Here is a 6000-nt window from a genome sequence, read left to right as displayed (position 1 = left end):
AGTAAAAAAAACAATAAAACTAGTGCAAGAAGAAACTTGTATACAATTGTGCATTAGAATGGTGCAAGACTAATTAAGAGAAGTTAACTCTATACAACTATGTATAACTATATACATGTAGTATGTATGGGTAGTTCTTTGTATGGTTTTAACTCAACTAAATGTACGTGTGGAGTTCAAGATGGATATTTTATTGCATGCATCCCCATATAGCTTTCTGTTTTTCGCTGCTATAACTGTGAATGAGCCACTGGGGATGTGGGACTGGGTCAGGAAATACCGATGTGGAAGGCAGCGTCCCTCCTCAGGATTCCTCTGGCTGGGAGGCCCTGTGTGACTGCATGGCCCGGCTGGAATCTGCAGGTCTGCTAACGCACCTTGTGGTCCCTCTCATCAAACTGCTGCAGCCTTTCAAAGGCAGAAAAAAGAGAGAGACAGAGAACCAAATAGCACTTTTTTCTTTCCCAGAGAGGAACTAGGGCTCAGCATTCCTGGCATTGCCACCGGCCTCCAAACAATCCGTACTCTATCCTGTGTGTGCTTTGGGGAGTGAATGGCTGCAGTGTGTGAGGCGCTCGGGAACCAGTTCGTCCATGCAAAGGGATAGCGGCCAACTTTTTGCAAGCTCACCGAGAGCCCCGGGGCCCGTCCCAGACTCGGTCCCCAGCCGCTAAGCCAAACACTGGCGAGTCTGAGACAGCACTGTTGAGCCACGGCATAGAACCGACCGCTGCTGAAAACGCACTCCAGAAAATAAACAGCTCGGGGCCCAAGAAGAGCAAATATTTGATCAATCTGAGACGGGCCGGAGAAGAAGATGAATGTGCAGAGAGGGGGGGGGGGGTGAAGGAGGGAGAGGAAGGAGGCAGGGATGGCTGGAGATTAAAGGAGGGCATCGTAGCATAAATCGCCTTTTTAAAATGCTTCTTAACTGACTGAGTCATTAGTGCAGCAAGAAAAATAGATGAAATCATGAATGAAGTTGGATTGAAAAAAGATTAAAGCAAGAGTGAGCTGTATGCAGCTGGTAATGCAGCCGACACACAACTTGGAACCAAGGGTTGCACTAATGTGACATCATGCAGCAGCACTTACAATGATATTGCTTGTTTGAAGTATGTCAGCAGTGTTCTTGTTGTCTTTAGTTTGAATCGTTATGGTTTATTCTACTTATTGTAAGTCGCGATGCTTCGGATAAAAGCGTCAGCTAAATGCTATGTAATGTAATACGAAAATCATGGAAGTTCATTCTTGCATTTTGAGATAGCAGCCTCACTGCTCAAGGTTCACTTACTATTTAAAAAGAAAAAGCATCTGTAGGCCTTCATAAACCAATTATCTATTACCAACGTAGCTGTCATTACCTTGTTGTTGTCATTTCATACTTAGGTCATGTGATAACACGTCATGAAATGTGGTCGAATGTTCCAGAAATAGAAAGTAGTCTTTAGTTAAGATTAGGTTTTTTTGTCAAACTACTTTTTAAAATATTAACCAGTGTGGTTCATTTACGAAGGCCGTGAGATGTGATTGATAGCGAACAAAAAAGCTAGTAAGTGTTCCTTGAGTTTCACAGACAATTTGTTGTAATTATTGATACAATATCATTAGTATGTAGTACTTCCAATGTTGGCTAGTTCACTGAATCAGGAGTCTGAAACCCAAGTCCCTCTAAAGGAGTATAGGCGGGTTTGAGAGGGGATACTATAGTATCCCCTCTCAAACCTTCATGTCACCTTATAACAGAGTAACCGGTACAACACAAAGGCAAGGATTTGTTTGCTCGTGTGTCAAGGTGTAAATAGGTCAATCATGTTGGACAGAGGGATTATAACGCAGCTAATCTGAATGAGTCATTGTATTACAGCTGATGCAAGGTGATATGATACACCTTCTCATATTCTCCAACATGCTTCTTCTGTTAGCTAAACAGACCCATCTGCTAGCCAAGTAATGTGAAAACATTTATCTTTTTACAATCTACCTGGGCTGTTAAGTGTGTAAAATGAGCACAATATATGTAAAAGAGGGAAAACCATTCTATGTGCATAAGAAATTAGGAAAAGTATCCAGCCTTGAAATGAGAACAACAAGTTGCGGCACAACAAGTTTGCAACCTCGAGCAATATAGTTAGTGTCAAGACATTGGACATATATCAACACAATAAAAAAAGACACATAGAAGATATATGTGAGTTAAAGCAGACATATGATCATATTCAGGTGTATATCAGTATGTAGTGTCTCTACTTTAAAGAGTCCTCTCCTGCTGATGTTCAGGTGTATATCAGTATGTAGTGTCTCTACTTTAAAGAGTCCTCTCCTGCTGATGTTCAGGTGTATATCAGTATGTAGTGTCTCTACTTTAAAGAGTCCTCTCCTGCTGATGTTCAGGTGTATATCAGTATGTAGTGTCTCTACTTTAAAGAGTCCTCTCCTGCTGATGTTCAGGTGTATATCAGTATGTAGTGTCTCTACTTTAAAGAGTCCTCTCCTGCTGATGTTCAGGTGTATATCAGTATGTAGTGTCTCTACTTTAAAGAGTCCTCTCCTGCTGATGTTCAGGTGTATATTAGTATGTAGTGTCTCCACTTTAAAGAGTCATCTCCTGCTCATATTCATGTGTATATCAGTATGTAGTGTCTCAACTTTGAAGAGTCCTCTCCTGCTGGTGTTCAGGTGTATATCAGTATGTAGTGTCTCTACTTTAAAGAGTCCTCTCCTGCTGATGTTCAGGTGTATACCAATATGTAGTGTCTCTACTGGGACATGTCTCCAGGCTTTAATGTTCAAAAAGCTCTGTATTTCTCTCATACTACCTGTGCTACAGCACCTCTTTTCACCCTCTGTCTGAGTCCAGTCTGCTCTGATTGGTTAGCTCGCCGGCTCTGTTGTGATTGGTCAACCGCTTAGAGATGTCCCGCCTCTTAGCCTATCACGAACAATGTGTTGGAGGAGCGCTAGCCAATAGAAGCGTAAGTGTTCCATAGTGATGTCTTTATGTTCCATTAGCAAAAGTTGTTGATGATACCCTGTACGACGTATATTAGTACAACCTCAGTCCAGGTTCTAACGTGGTCCTTGATTTAGTTGGACCTGTCTTTAAAAGAGTTCTTCAGTGATGACCTACTTTTGTTGGGCAAAGTTGTCATCGTTCACAAGGCTAAAAAGGAAATACATCACGGTCACATGACCTCACGTCACCACTGCTAAGCTAACTGTAGCTAATGTTCAGCGTGATGATGTTTAGACGGCTCATTTAGTCTCATGTAGACACTTGTTAGCAACCGCCATTTTTTTTTACACAAAGAAGCATTGGACATGCAACAGTGGGGCATTTCAAAAGTTGATTTCAAGACGAGGATAACTGAAGATGTAAAATGCTAACTAATTTCCAGGTATTAGGACTTATTCCTGCACCGCTCTATTTGAATATCATTAAGCTAAACAGTGATATCACTATTGCCGAAACTCTGCAAAAACATGGCCGACAGACGTTCATCAGCTTCCCATAATGGGCTTGGTGTGTCAAGGCCCAATCTTCACCTTTAGAGCATCTTACCCCTCACTTCCTCTACACACAGGAAGCTTACAATCAGCCCCTCAACCGATCTGAAGTTAGAGATTTGATTTACCTTCCCTCCCCCCCTAGGCAGATCCAGTACCCGCAGAGTTTTGGATGGAAAACAGACGCCGTCCTGTCCTTCTCCACCTGGGCAGATCACATGTCAGTCCCCCTTTGCTCACAGCAACTCAAACTGAAGCCTCCTCATCCATCAGCTCCCCCACCTCAATCGAGATGCCCTGTTGAGCCGCATTTCAGGAGGAGGAAACATCAACACGGCCAGTGAAATGTTGCCTCTCTTTACGAGTATTGATATACAGTGTGACTTTGGGAAATCCAATTGAGAGGAAAATTATCCCCGAAACTAGCAGACAGCAGGCTTATATAACACGCTGGTGTTTTACGAGAGTGGACTCACACATCTTATAACTGTCAGATTCCATTATGATAATCCTTTGAAGCAATACGTGGATTTTACACATACTGTACACGCAACCGGCATGCCTTTCTTTGTGGGCTTCAGAGAAAATATGTCATGCTCAGGGATGCCAAGTAATGAACGCCTGATATATTTTTTTTATTACTTTATACAAAACAGTGGTGGAATGCTACTAAGTATTTACTCAAGCATTTTAATCTTCTTGTACTTTAATAGTGTTTCCATGTTATGCTGCTGTGTAACACTCCACTTCATTTTATAGGAAGTATGGCACTTTTTAATTTGCTTCATTTATTTGATAACTTTACTAACTTTCGTAGGTTAAAATGTATATTAAAAAAAAAACAATCAACTTATAAATTATGATGTTCCATAAAAGATTATAGCAGTATAAAGTAATTCCGGAGTACAGTACAATTAAGCAATAGCTCACGACAGGCCGTGGTATATGGTCATTATATCACAGTTAAGGGGCGTGGTTCCCAACGCCCTTAACTGTGATATAAGGACCATATATCACGGCCTCAAGTGAGCTATTGCTTTTATAAAACGGTTACCAAGTGTGGCAATATGAAAGAAAAATACACACTAATTTAAATAGTTTTTATTAGTAGTTAATGATGTTCAAAATAAAATAGTCCCTCCGTTGCCTTCTGCACAAAACATGCGTAGTTACTCGATAGCGTTTTTGCGGACCTTTTTGATTACAGATTTGAAAACATCGTTGCTTGCTTTAAAAGTAGCACAATTCATTATGTAAAACCTTGGAAAGTATCTAGATATCCCTGCCCTAATGCCAAAGTAACTGCACACTGAATATGTTTTGCCGTTTGATGTCTATGTCTGGACCGTTGCGTAAAAAGGAGGGTTTCTGCCCCGTTACTTCTCCGCTGTTTTCTTGTCCCAGTTTTCAGCCTAACTGTATACAGTTAAATCGACCGGACTTCTTTCTGCAGATGTGAACGTCCTTAACAACGGTCAATAAGTCCTTGCTGCACATTATCCCTTACATGTTTCCGTCTTAAGCTTTGTTAGTTAGTTAGTTTCGTAACAGACGTAATGTAACAGTTGTAACGGTTGTAGCTTTTCTCAGACATGGAGGGATACTGACTTGTTGTGAAAAGTAACTACAATTCTACCCGTGATACGCTCATTATATCACGGCTAAGAACCAATCAGATTGCTTGATTTGACTTGTCCAAAGTAATTTACTTAATTACTTTTGTAAAATATTGAGGTACTTTTATTTCACAATTCTGAGGACAATATGTTTTACTGCACCTTATTTGACTGACAGTATTACTATTAGGGGAACCAAAGGGAAGCAACACAGACCAGAATGGAATTTGGTAATAATTATAAGTGGTTTTATTGAAACAAAGTGGCCACAAGGGCGCAAGTTTAAATGAACAACCAAACAAAGGGAGGACTCTAAAAAAGGGAGCCTGTTTACATACAAAGAAATAGAGAATAACAGAACTAAATAGAAACTAAAACCCTCACTATAAAAGTGGTACAGCTAATACAAAGAGTCTATACAAAAACACTGGCAACAATCGCAGAATCCAAAACTACTCTAACCACTAACTAATCAGTCACACACCGCACAAGTTAACAACAGAACCAAGAGCAAGTAGCGAGAGGTGTCTGTGCACTCAACAGAGCCTCCAGAGTGGTGATAGTTAGTGATGTGTCGGTCGCGAACGAGCCGGCTCTTGTAAGTGAACGACGGGAGCCGGCTCTCGCCCGCGAACGAGCCGTTTTTTGTTTTGTTTTTGCGGAGGGATCTCGATCGGCATGAAGGCACATTATGCAATGTGCAATGTGCACATTATCCCGCTTATTACACATGGCCACATTCTCAACAAAGTAACGAAATGACTCCCAATATTAATTGAAATGATTTTATGGATTTAGAAAATGATTTTATTGATTTAAAAAATAGTTGTATTGATTTCAATTGACATGCATCCGCGAAGAAAAGTAGTCCGTTGTT

Source organism: Pseudochaenichthys georgianus, chromosome 11, assembly GCF_902827115.2.
Source record: "Pseudochaenichthys georgianus chromosome 11, fPseGeo1.2, whole genome shotgun sequence".
Lineage (NCBI taxonomy): Eukaryota > Metazoa > Chordata > Actinopteri > Perciformes > Channichthyidae > Pseudochaenichthys > Pseudochaenichthys georgianus.
The sequence above is the reverse complement of the archived record's forward strand: the minus strand, read 5'-3'. Positions refer to the sequence as shown.